The sequence below is a fragment of the Diachasma alloeum genome, unplaced genomic scaffold, assembly GCF_001412515.2.
Source record: "Diachasma alloeum isolate Michigan unplaced genomic scaffold, Dall2.0 Dall_scaffold_00323, whole genome shotgun sequence".
Taxonomy (NCBI): Eukaryota; Metazoa; Arthropoda; class Insecta; order Hymenoptera; family Braconidae; genus Diachasma; species Diachasma alloeum.
The window spans coordinates 726,427-740,408 of NW_021680462.1; positions in this window are offsets into that span (position 1 = coordinate 726,427).

Sequence of the window (13,982 nt, forward strand, 5' to 3'; positions counted from 1 at the left end):
ACTCCACTCATATCAATAATTATCAACAATTTTGTTGACGCCGAGCGGAGTCGGTAATACCGCTCATAGGATCGGCCACGTAGTTGCTCGACAGCACTCGAGTACAGGTTAGGTTGCGGCGCGAGCGATACACGCAAAACCCTATGAGCGGAATTGGAATCGTGCCGAGCGGTATTACCCGACGGCGGGTAGTACCGCTCAATAGGCTCTCTCTTTTATTTTCAATCAATTTTGTGGATTCTAAGGAGAATTAGGCGTCTACACTTCGAGAATAATGAGTTCAATAGTTGAAGAAGTCTCACAAATACGTTTTTTATACTCAAGTTGAAATATAAAATATTAAACTGGCATTTCCCCTTAGGTGGGCGGTACAGGCACACCCTCCCCTATATGTTATTCGGATATTTCTATATGGATATTTTTTTATACAAATTATTTCTATATGATTTCTATAGATTTGATCCCATACGACCCACTGTCACATGTATGGAAACATTTCGCATGGAGTTGCGAAATTTCTCTACATTTTTTTCTGGAGGGTTTAGACGTCTTCCGTATGAAAACAAAAATTTATGCACAGAAATAATTCGTATAAAAATATCCGAATATCATATACGGAATTCCTATAGAATTTCTATACGCAATCCATATAGAAAATTTCTATACGATTTTTTCATACGTGGAGTCATCCTCCTTTATAGGTAGGTGCTCATATAGATGTACAGGACGGTTCCCAATGCTCCACCTCAGCTCCTTGAGGCATAGATTCTAAAAAGAATTCAAATTAACGGTATACATTTAGAATTTACATTGTTTTTATCGAGTACTGAAGTATTCAACTAACCTCACCATCTCTTAGCGTAACCCAGGATTCACGATGAGGATGTTGCTAGTGTAGAATTTCAAAAAAGGAATAAAAATAATATGAAAATGAAATTTGACTCTACACTTAGGTGATACATTGTTCGGTATAAATTTAGAAAAAAGGAAATGATTAAAAAATTTGAATTTATATTTATATCCTCCAACTGTATAAAGACCAATTAATGATGGGTGTTCATTGAAGGTCATATATAACGCAATCATCTCATAGTTCAACATAATTGTAATATTTGGAGATGGACATGGACCAACTGAACGACTGGCTTGGAGAAATACGCTCCTAAAAAGGAATACTTTTTCCAAGAAAATGATTCCTTGGCAAAAGTAATTTCGTTTCTCAATAAAAGTAACACTAAAAGTAAAAACATCAAAAGTGAGACAATTTTCATCCACCATTCAGCAATGAGCGCGTGATGTAACCCGATAGAATAAATTATAATGTTCCTATTGAGTGATGCAATCACGATTCAAAAGTAATCAGCCTCCTGCAATGCTCGAAAGGTGATCGCACTCACGGAAAAATTGTAAAGGGGGCTGAGTGCAACACCTCATACACTCATTGTTCTTTTTTTCTCGACTTGCGCCATTAATTGAACATTGGGGCGGAGCTTTCCTTGGAAGGGAATCAGACTCCCAGTGTACTGGATTTCACCCTTCGTTCAGGCTCCCCCTACCCTCATCCCTTGATTTTCTTACGCACACCAGTACCCACTCTTGGGTTTTATACTTCTCTTTCCTGCATCTGCCCCGAATTCTCACGGTTTCAAAAGTCTAACAATTTTTCTACGTTCCCCCCAGGTTAAAAATCTGTGATACTCTCTTTTGGCAGAAAACACCGGGAGAAATGACACGCTTGAACCAAATAAAATTCGATATTTTTGTTGGAAATTAATAAACTCATATATGGGTGATTTTTTAAATTATTGATAGGGTTTTGTACCTGCAGAGTTTTTATTTTGTTCAGGTTTCTTATGTGCTTTTATCAACGTTTGAAAAGGCAAAAGAAAATATTGACAATTTTTCAAAAATGTCTTGCACTGTTGAAAATTTTCGTCTGAATTTTCCGTGCCAAATTCTGGAAATTTTGATCGTGTTCAAGTTCCACTGAAATTTCAGGAAATCTTGTCAATAAAAAATCAAATAGTCCATTAATTTTCTGTTCAAATAATCTGGAAGTCATTAAAATACTTGATTTTTCAGTTCAATTATTCTGTGAAAATTCAGAAAAATCAGAAAAATTCAGGGAAAAATGGAAAATTCATGTAATTTTATTTCTGAATATTCATGTTCCACTGAAAATTCAATCAAGTTATGAAATTTCTATGCCACTCCCACTGAAAACTCATGAATTTTCGTGAATTCTACTTACAACTTATAATTTCATAACCATTTTTTCCCTAAATTCGATTCAATGTCCCTCTCATGAGATTTACTATAATATCCTCCATGAAATTTCAAAAAATTTCTACCATTGTGCATACAAAACGTCCATTTCCTAGATTTTCAAGTTTCTTTGACTGAATTTTGGATTTTTTCACCTCACACCACTTGAAGTGTCCTAAAATAGCAAACAAAAGTTGAAAATTCCACGTTGCATCCCATTTTTTCATTTTGATTGCAGATTTTTTCCTTTTCTTCGTCACCGGAAATTCTTTTACGGAAAATAAGGCAAATGTACCCAGATGTCGCGAGTTACGACATTTTAATCATTTTGATAGTCTCAAGAATCAATTTAGAGTGAAATACGAATGGAGTTATTATTTTAATCGATAAGGAAAGCTATCGACACCAATGAACAAAAATTTATTGAATAATAAGAGAGAAAATTCCATTTACATCAACTGATACTGGGCCAGAGTGATTTCTTAAAGCATAAGTTAAGAAACTCACAATAATTAAGTTAAAATGTTGATATCTCAGTTATAAGAGTAAAATGAGATTAAAAATCCCTTAACTGAGGTTTCAGATAGTTTAAAATTCAATAAAGACGCATAAATTATAGTAATATCTTAACATTTCACTGAAATATCGGCAATTCGAAGAATAGGTACAATGGAAATGGCATGATCCGATGCTCGTTTTGCAACCAAATGTCAACTGGTAACGGACTAAACGGATGAAAAAATCATTTGGAAGGTTGGACTGTCCAATTAAAAAATAATTTTGTCTCTCGACATATTGTTTAATGTTGTTTTATTACAAAATAGGATACTCACGATGTAATTAGTTCGGATATGCCCTGTCCATATAACTCAAATCACGAGACGAGAATAGGGACATGTGTCAAACGTGCATGGGGACGAGTGAGCGTAGGGACTTTCCACATTTATGAACGATTATTTATTAAAAAATAGTATTTATCAGGATTAATATAAATGCATTTCAGTTCTGAAGGTTTTCCCCTCTACACTGATAGACTGATTCATTTATTCCAAACGAGATTCGTTAACTATTAACGAATGGTAAAGTTGAATATGACCAAATGAAAAACAATAGTTAAAGAATGGTTCACTTGAAAAATGAAAATCGAGTCAAACAAGGCCTCTCAAATGTGCATTTGTTAACTATTAACGAATGAACATTTGGTAAGACTGAATAGACGCTCGTGTCCAACCAAATCCATTCGTTAACAATAACTAATCGTTTCTATCAGTGTGATATCTACACTGTTGGAAAGTTTTTGAAATTTTTTTGAAAATTTCAGTCTAAATTGCTCATGGAATTCCTGATTCGTCTTGGAAATTCAATAAAATGAAGTTTTTCATGATGAATGATCATTGAATGTTTGATGACAATTTGGATTCTCATACCTATGGCGAAAATTAAGCATTACATTCAATTGAATTTTCAAGACATTAAAAATTCAGAAGAAAAGTTGCCTGAATTTTCACGACTTTCAGTCATTTTCATCATCGGATGAACCTGACAAATCAAATTTCATTGAATATTTAAGAAAATTGACTGATTTATCAATAACCAGATCAATGGAAATTTCATGTAAATTAGTCGTTGTTAGAAATTTCAAGATTTTTTACTTGATATTTCAAGAGTAATTGCCTAATAGTGTAATTTAAACCATCGCATTTTCACGCTCATTTTGATAAAAACATTGGACTATTGACGTGGTCACCTCAGCTAGACGAGCGTAGGGTCATTTACGGTATGCAAAAATCAAAATGGTCATCAGCTCCAATTCATGCAAAGAAAAATTCTTCCTCAACTTTTTTCTATTTTTTGCTTGCGAATGGAAGTTTTGTAATCGTTGATTTAGACGATCTTCTAATTGTGGCTGAAAATGACGTAGAAGGTCATGAAACATGAAAATATGATGTTTTTAGAAAATGTGTCTATGTATATCCGAATGTGTGTGCGAATTTTTTGGAAAATTTTTATAAATCTTCGCAGAATTCGATAATTGAAAATGTGGAAATTGATATTGTGGTCCGTTGTGGCTCTTTGGCGTTTCCAATTGAATGTTCTCTGTCGAGAAATTTTCTCGAACTTTGAATCTCCGTTTACTTATTAAAATCAACTACCTTCAGTCTCTCCTCTCCGATAATTGCTGAGGAGTCTCGTTGCTGTATAACCGGTTAATAACCAATCCCCAGTAATTAACTCGACCAATTAACTCTGACAATTCAACCGTTATTTCTGCACCCCCTCGGAATTTCCCGTTATCAGCTTCTTCATTACACTGATGAAATTTATTGTATTAATGAGTTGTCAGCCAAAATAGGCAATTAAAATTCATAAAAACGTCGTTCACTCGACTGGAATAACAACGCAAATCATCAATTTTCTTCTTTAACTTCAGTATAATAAAATCGTAACAAAAAGTAGAAAATTATTACTTTTGCTACCCCACAAACTCTACACTCTTGGGGCATTTTGAGAGCCACTGAAGCAGTCAGAAATCGTTGAACAAGTGCAACGCCCCCCCTTGCTCTTTCTTCCTCTCCATGGCGCTGTATTTCCCCCACATTCTATTCACCGAACACAATGGGCTGGGGTGCGAGAAGCAGGTATACTATACCTTCAGAAATACGTTTTCCGAATCCTCGGAATACAACATTCGAAACAATTCCAGTTAACTAAGTTACCCAGTTGTAACTGTGGCGATGATTAATCATTGTTTCGTTGGTTTGGATATTGTCCCGCATGGGCGGAAGTCGAAGGAAATTTCCATATGACGATCTAGGGCCGGAATACACTGTTAAAAATTGTTGGATGAAATTTTTTTTAAATTCGTTAAAATATAAAAAAAATTGTAATTGAAAATTCAGAATTTGATGAAAAAAATCAATGCAAACTGTAAATTTCAATGCAATTATCATCTGGAAAGTCATAAAAAAACAGTAAATTTTTTTTCTTTATTCTATTCTCTTTTAGCCCATTTAATTTAATGTTTAACAGTGATGTCACAAGACAAGACGAGACTTACGTATTTCTTGTCTTGTCTTGTAATTTTAAAGTTTTTCTCTTGTCTTGTCTTGTTCCAATTGGCAGGAAAAAATTCGTCTTTTGTCTTGTTGGATATGCGCAAAAGAAAAAAAAATCTTGTTTTCACGTGCGTTCTCTTGTGCACCTCGACAATTTTATTTTTCAATAACGTGAGATTAATAAATTGAGTTTTCCTCGTATGGCTCGTGATTAGTTGACAATTTGTGCATCTCGTGTTCTTTCAGAATGGTTGTTTTCAAAAGCTGGTCTCATCATCAGAAAATACCGGAATGGATTGAGTAACAAAAATGTAGAGTACTTGCTGTGTATGACTTCATGGTTCTCATCTCCACTAGCTCCAATAATGAAAGATGCGCTATTTGAGAAAGAAGATTAATATAATTAAGGAATACATAATTCTTCACAATATCCAGGGATAGATAAAATGTTATTTAACAAAATGGCCTTATATTATCGATGACTTGGGAGTTTTTGACGAATTTTTTGATTAATTATTTTTCTCTTGTTTGTTATCTCTTTTTTTCTCTTGCATCTTGTGAACTTCCGTCTTGTCTTCTCTTGTCCTTCCTACCAAGAAAAAAATCTGTCTCTTGTCTTGCCTCTTGCAGCAAAATTCTTGTCTTCTCGTGTTTTTCTTGCGCTCTTGCAGCATCGCTAATTTTTAACGGAATTCTTCACAAAGAGCTTGCGACTGACCCTCGCCCGAGGGCCTGAAGTCCGGTTTTTACATTCTGTGTATAATGTACTGATTGTAAAGCGCCGAAGATAGAAGAAAAATCTGCGGGTGGCTGTATCTTTAATACAGCCGTAATTTTACATGGACACGTCTATGATCTGCACATCCGAAATTTGTGATAAACAAATTTGATCTCTTTCGTGCAATAATAATCAATTATTGGTATATTGCCGACCAGTGCTGAGAGTCCCTCAAAATTGTAGTTTATTTCTACAAAAACTCGAGAATTTTTTCGAATTTTCTAGAAAAATCTGGAATTTGCTCTAGAAAAATCTATAATTTTCTAGATAAATCTGGAATTCCGATAGATGGCGCAATTGCCGATAAGGAATGATAAGGACTTTTCCCTGAATGCCCTCCATAATGGAAATGCAGACGTCTATGCACGTAAAAATAAATATTCAACTAATTGTTAGTATTTTTTAATTGAATGAGAAAAATAATGGTATTTTACATTTTCATGAATGGGATGAGTGTGGAACAATTGCAGCATCGAAGTACGGGACTTCTCACCTATCATTAATTATTACTTCTGACTTCTCACTTATTTTGGAGATCATTCAAATCGGACTGACACACTCCCCTGAATACTTTTTGCTCATTATTTGAGTTTTATCGGGCGAAAACATTAGCTCGTTAAATTTCTCCGGATGAAACTTTTTTTTCATTTAAAATTTCAATGCTCTCTTGGATTGGAGAGCGCATATTAATGAGCAGTAGGTAACGATGAAGTCCTCATAACAAAACATATTCCAACTGTTATCCTTATTAAAACTTTTTGGCGGCAATAACAACAGGAGCCTATGAACTTGTACTCAGAGTGAAAACATAATTATCCACTCCGAATTCACTCACGACTGGCATGAATATTTATCCCACTTTCCATCCGTAACATAGTGGTAAGCCAACTCTGTCAGGGGTGGCGAAAATCCCCCGAGTTCTCTACGCAAACAGTGAAAAAAACAAAATTCCAGAAAGGCAAGAACAAATAAAATCAGTTTTTCGTAAATATTCAAATTCAAATCGTGAGCAAACAACAAACGACAGGGGGTAGCTGTGAAAATGCCGATACAGGGCGGTGAGAATGCCAACGGTTTCGATTGAGAGGGTGGAGATATTTTGTGAACGAGTGGGAAAGAACGTGTACCCGAGGGTCGCTCAACCGCGTGGAACGAACGAGGGTGAGTAAACGTGTAGGGACACGTTTTCAGAGTGAGGGAAAAAAATCAGGTAGGAGATTTAATCTTCGGAGAGTGATTGACTGTCGTTTACTGACAATTTGAAAAAAAATGTATTCTATCGTTTTATGAAATATGAATTTGGGTCTTAGACTTCATTTAAAATTTTCTATCGATATTTTTTTTCTTGAGGATATTTTTTTCCAGTGAAATGCTTTGCTACTTTTGTAGTCGAAGATGAGAACTTTCATTTGAGCCTGATTTCATTAATTACTTTGTACACCGTTAAAAAATTTTGTCTGAATTTTCCGTGCCAAATTCTGGAAATTTTTATCGTTTTTCAATTCTACTGAAATCTTGTCATTGAAAATTCAGAATTTCGTGGATCAATCGAACAGAACTGTAAATTTCCGTTTCATTTTACCCTGAAAATGAATAAAAAACCAGAGAATTCTGGGAAATATGTTTTTGAATTTTCAGGAAAGTGACACTTAATGCGTTTTAGGGGAAAAAAAATCATGAAATTTCAGATTTCACTGAAAATTCAATGCAATTTGATACTGATTAGGCATATTGGATTGGACATTCAAATAAATTGAGGAATTCTCGTCTTTATGCTCCGTAAAATTCTGAAATTTTACTGAATTTTCAGTGAAACCTGAAATTTCATGATTTTTTCCCCCCTAAATCGCATTCAGTGTCACTGTCCTAAAAGTTGGTAGTCAACTGTCCATGAAATTTCATTTTTTTCTAACAGTGCAGTTCTGAATTTCAATCTCGACATTGAGCCTTTAGAAAATATTTTAACAGTCTGAAACAAGTGGGAAGTTGCGTATGATATCGCTATTTTTGCAGATAAATTAGCAAAGAGCTACAGGAGCGTTGGGCTATTTTCCTTATTTCCTTCATTGTCTCTAGCGACGTCGTTTTTCATGCTATCACAGTTTTAGGTTTACAAAAATATCCGAAATCTGATCATAATCATGATGACACAGGATATTTATTTTAATGGAATAAATGAACGTATATTTAAGTTAAAATCAAATTAATAAAGATACACCGTCAAATGAGCTAAGTTGCTCTACGTCATCACTAGACATTCGTCCACTTACAACTGACTCTTTCGTAATTCCCTCATTCGGGGAAAACACTCTTTTCCTTCTCTATTTCAAAATATCCTCTCATTCGCACTCATTCCTAACGAATACACCCTTTGTCCCAAAAAATGACCTCACTGTTCGTTACACAAGCCACCCTCAGTCACCCAAGAAACTCTCTCAAACCCAACACGATCGTAATAAAACTGTCACACAATATAAATACATTTCGTTTTACACTTCACTCGAGCATACCCTAAAAACAACTTTTCTTTTCAACGCAGTATTTTCCAAAGGATTTGTCTCTAATATTAAGGCTATAATGAATTCTTACTCTAAATATCTGTCGACACAGCACGTTCTCATTCCTCCATACCATTTCAATGGATTCTTTATTCAAACCACAATACATACACATATTCACTGATTTCATATATTATCGAAGTATACATAACTCCATATCAACAAAGTGGGCGCTTTTCATATGGACACCCACAAATACGGAAATTAATGCAATTAAATAAATTGAGAATATAAATTAGTTCAGAAATGTACGAATTAATTACTGGAACGAATATCCTAACAAACGGTAAAATGAATCCACATATTTAATGTGATGCCGGTGGGGGTGCGTGTGTCGGTACACGCGACTCCCACGCACCCTATGGGGGCTCGATTTGCGGAAGTCAGGGTTTAACAAGCGGGAGTGTTGTGGACACTCGACAAGGTATAACAGATGAGTGTAACGGCATATGTGTGCAATGGGGGTGCATTATGCCATCGAGTTTACAGAGGCGTACTGACGCGTGGCGAATCATCAAGTACTGACGACCACCATGCGAACCACATGGATTTGGTGCTTGAGATGAGTGCGTCAATTACGTGAGAATAATATTTCATCTCGATTTTGTCATTAATCCTTTCTGTTGCATCGTGTTAACGATAGTCCTGAGTTACAAATAATTTCACTCAGATTATTCTAAAGTTTGATTTCTTATTTTACAGTTCAGTCTCCGTACAGGATACTTTCATACAAGATGCTCGGTCTCAATCCGTGCCGAGTGATACCTCCACTTTTTGGCTTGAATGTTTTTCGTTTCGTAGTCTCCGTACAAGATACTCGACAAAGGGGCTAGAATTGAGTGGTAACGGAGTTGAGATACTGCAGAAATTACTGGAAATATATGCATCTATGATCTAGAACTTAATTGCACATCAATTGAATTTCAAAACGAATGGGCACGAGTGCAGTTAAAAAAAAATTATACGTATCGGTCATAAAACTTGGTAAAATATATATTTTTTTACACGTATTGCACCATGTGTTTTACGTCCATTTTTTGGATGGATAGATAGACAAACCAAAGCAAAATTCCACCCAATTTTTATGAAAATCAAAATTCCAATGAATGTCTCAATTTTGCCTCGCAGGCCCCTATTAATAAACTAACTTATTCTGAATTTCTAAATTGTTATTTTAAAAAGAAACAATATCTTCTAACCAAGCATTCGTCTTTCACATCAGGAATCATACTCAAATGCTCATAAAAGTAGACATCGTCTAGTATCTTGTACAAAGAATATCAAATCAAATCATTTTCCCCTCTGAGCGCAAGTAAAGTGGGGATACGTAATTCTCGGAATTTTATTCCCCTACAGTCCCAGTGGAATCTTGTACGAAGATTGGACTCTATTCTACTTTTAACGAAATTTGTTGCAAGTTCCTGCATGACCTTGTAACTGGCCAGTAGTTACAAGGTCATGCAGGAACTTGCAGTAGGTATTTACGTAAGTATTTACATTTTATGTATATGGGACATTCCATGCCAACTCAGGCACCCTGAATTTTTTTGGTTCTCAGAATCCCGAATTGGCATGCTCATAGTCAAGTACTAAATAAGTACATGCTTTCTCAAATTTTTGAAAAATTATATTTTGCTAATGAATTGATGGATGCTCATTTTTTAAGTACTTTTTAAGAGAAGACGTCAGTGAAATTTAAAAGTCTTCACGGGGCCTTGGGGCCCATTGAACAGTTTGTGACATATGACGGAATATGGGAATACCTAGGGAAAATCGCGGATCCGATCGATTTTGCCTCATCTAACCGCGAAAAACTTCATTTTTTCCTGTTTTTACTTTCTTAATGCTCCTTGGACTGGAGTTTTCGTACGATTGTAGTTTTTTTTTGTGTTCACTACACTGCAAAGAATAAAGTTAAACATCTGTTTTACTTTATTCGCAATAGATCATGAACAAATGAATTTTGAATTTCGTAAATTTTTTGCGTCTCTAGAGTAGAGTAAAATTGTTATCAACGGTAAATATCTAGTAATGTTGAAGCTCTCGCGGTGTTACATACGAGCCTTCAATTTCGGAACAAAACAACTTCGAACCTCAAAAATAGATGATAATTATTTCTATTCACACAACGAATTACGTAAATTAGAAATTTGATGAATGCAATTTGTCCCGTAATGATGGTCATCCCATCCTCCACGTGTTCACGAGCATGAAAATTATTTCTGAGTCCATCCACCAAATTTCGACGTTCCCTCCCGTCGTCAGGAATTCACGTCGTTTCATGCATCCCTCTCTGGTTACCCACCCCCTTTCGTTAACCCTCATACAGTGAATTTCACGTACCGGTGAATCAATTTGTGTTCACCCTAACAAAATATTATTGCGTAGGATGTAAAATATTTTTCATCATTCCGGCCGTAAGGCTGCGCTTGCTGCCTACGCCCATTATGACTGAAAATATCATTCGACATACGGCGTAAAAAAACTTTTCTAACTCATATGATTGCAACCCTCGCCTTCGGCTCAGGCTGCAAACTCATATTCGCCAGAAAAAATTTTTTTAGCCTAATGACAAAACATACTAGTTCTTACTATCTGAATGTCAATTCTCGATTCCCGTCCATTGGGGTTTGATCAAATAAAATCATGGCAGAATCAATAAACAGAAGGCTCTGATGGATGGAACTTTGGAAGAATGTAAATTAATGGGAAGTGGACAATTTTTAGAGAGATAATTCTCGGTTAGCGTGGCGTACAGCAAGATAACGCTGCAAGATCTGCCCCAACGTAATTTATAGCCTTGACTAATTAGCTACGTGGAAATTACATTCGCTTCATGACGCGCAATAGTATTTATCCCCAGTGTATACCAGGGCACGTAGACTACGAATGAAAGGTGGGTAGTTGCAAAGTCAACTATCATATCAAGCGAACTTATGTGGAAACTGAAATCTTCAATACTTCACCTAAAAAAGAAAGGGCTTTTTGAAGTCCACGTTGAGGTGATTCTAGTGAATTTTTTAACAAATCACACTGATACGGTTTCGATATTCAGCGAGATCACCCTAGTAGAAATCAAATGTCCGAGTGCCGTCGCCCGGATTTTCCAGGGGCGACTCTCGTATAGCATACGTAGGGCTAATGGCGGAACGTCCCTGCTAGCGCGCCCAATATCCCAGGTAAGAATTCAACGGCTCGACGATGGGGCCAAACTTGGGGAACCTTGTTTCCCTGAGGCTCGGCAATATGAGTATCGATACAGGCCTGAACCAGCCTTTGCTTGTTGAGGCTGGGACATATCAGGCTCAGTCCAGGCTCAGGTGAGCCCAAACCCATTGGGCCTCAACAAACTAAGCTTATACTCAGGCTTGGTCGAGGCTTGATCCATTTAGGCTAAGTTAAGACCCCTTAGAATACCCTCGGAAGACCTTGGCTTTTTTCAGGCTGCTTAGCCCAAGGCTCGAATCAGTATTGGCTTGGTAAGGATGATACGTACCAAGCTGAACTCAGGCTTAGATAAGCCTCGGCGCACTGAGTCTACAGAGACTAAGCTTATACTTAGATTCAGTAGAAGCTGAATCCAGTGACCCGAAGATAAGGATCGTTCATACCAGGCTGACCTAAAGCTTGAGTAAGCGTCTTGACTGAGACCAAATGGACCAAGTCCATACTTAGGTTCGGGCGTTGCTTGATCTAGTGATGCCAAGTTAAAAGCCTTTGGAATACTCTCGGGAGCACCTGTTTTTAAAAAATCTCTAGTCATTGTTTAGAATAATTTCGTCTGGAGAGAACTATCAATTTTGTGAATTCATTATGGTATTATGGCTCAGTGACACAAGCCTGGAGCAGTCTTGATCTTAGCTATCACTTCAGCCTGAAATGAGGGTGATAAATGGGGCTTTTGGGGAGCATTAATTCAGGCTTGGAGTATTGAGGCTGAATACGGAAAGGCTCACCCAAGGCTCAACCAAGGTTATCTTACAACCAATTGTTACCTTTCTTGTCAATAATTTCACAGGGGAGAGTAGGGCAAAACGGACCTGGAGGGCAAAACGGACCACTGACAGAAAATTGGTAATTTTTGTTTTTTTTTCCTTTCTTTCAAATCAGGAACACTGAATGTGCTGAATTAAAAGTGAGTTTCTTGGATCCTAACCGTCACAGGANCGCGCAATAGTATTTATCCCCAGTGTATACCAGGGCACGTAGACTACGAATGAAAGGTGGGTAGTTGCAAAGTCAACTATCATATCAAGCGAACTTATGTGGAAACTGAAATCTTCAATACTTCACCTAAAAAAGAAAGGGCTTTTTGAAGTCCACGTTGAGGTGATTCTAGTGAATTTTTTAACAAATCACACTGATACGGTTTCGATATTCAGCGAGATCACCCTAGTAGAAATCAAATGTCCGAGTGCCGTCGCCCGGATTTTCCAGGGGCGACTCTCGTATAGCATACGTAGGGCTAATGGCGGAACGTCCCTGCTAGCGCGCCCAATATCCCAGGTAAGAATTCAACGGCTCGACGATGGGGCCAAACTTGGGGAACCTTGTTTCCCTGAGGCTCGGCAATATGAGTATCGATACAGGCCTGAACCAGCCTTTGCTTGTTGAGGCTGGGACATATCAGGCTCAGTCCAGGCTCAGGTGAGCCCAAACCCATTGGGCCTCAACAAACTAAGCTTATACTCAGGCTTGGTCGAGGCTTGATCCATTTAGGCTAAGTTAAGACCCCTTAGAATACCCTCGGAAGACCTTGGCTTTTTTCAGGCTGCTTAGCCCAAGGCTCGAATCAGTATTGGCTTGGTAAGGATGATACGTACCAAGCTGAACTCAGGCTTAGATAAGCCTCGGCGCACTGAGTCTACAGAGACTAAGCTTATACTTAGATTCAGTAGAAGCTGAATCCAGTGACCCGAAGATAAGGATCGTTCATACCAGGCTGACCTAAAGCTTGAGTAAGCGTCTTGACTGAGACCAAATGGACCAAGTCCATACTTAGGTTCGGGCGTTGCTTGATCTAGTGATGCCAAGTTAAAAGCCTTTGGAATACTCTCGGGAGCACCTGTTTTTAAAAAATCTCTAGTCATTGTTTAGAATAATTTCGTCTGGAGAGAACTATCAATTTTGTGAATTCATTATGGTATTATGGCTCAGTGACACAAGCCTGGAGCAGTCTTGATCTTAGCTATCACTTCAGCCTGAAATGAGGGTGATAAATGGGGCTTTTGGGGAGCATTAATTCAGGCTTGGAGTATTGAGGCTGAATACGGAAAGGCTCACCCAAGGCTCAACCAAGGTTATCTTACAACCAATTGTTACCTT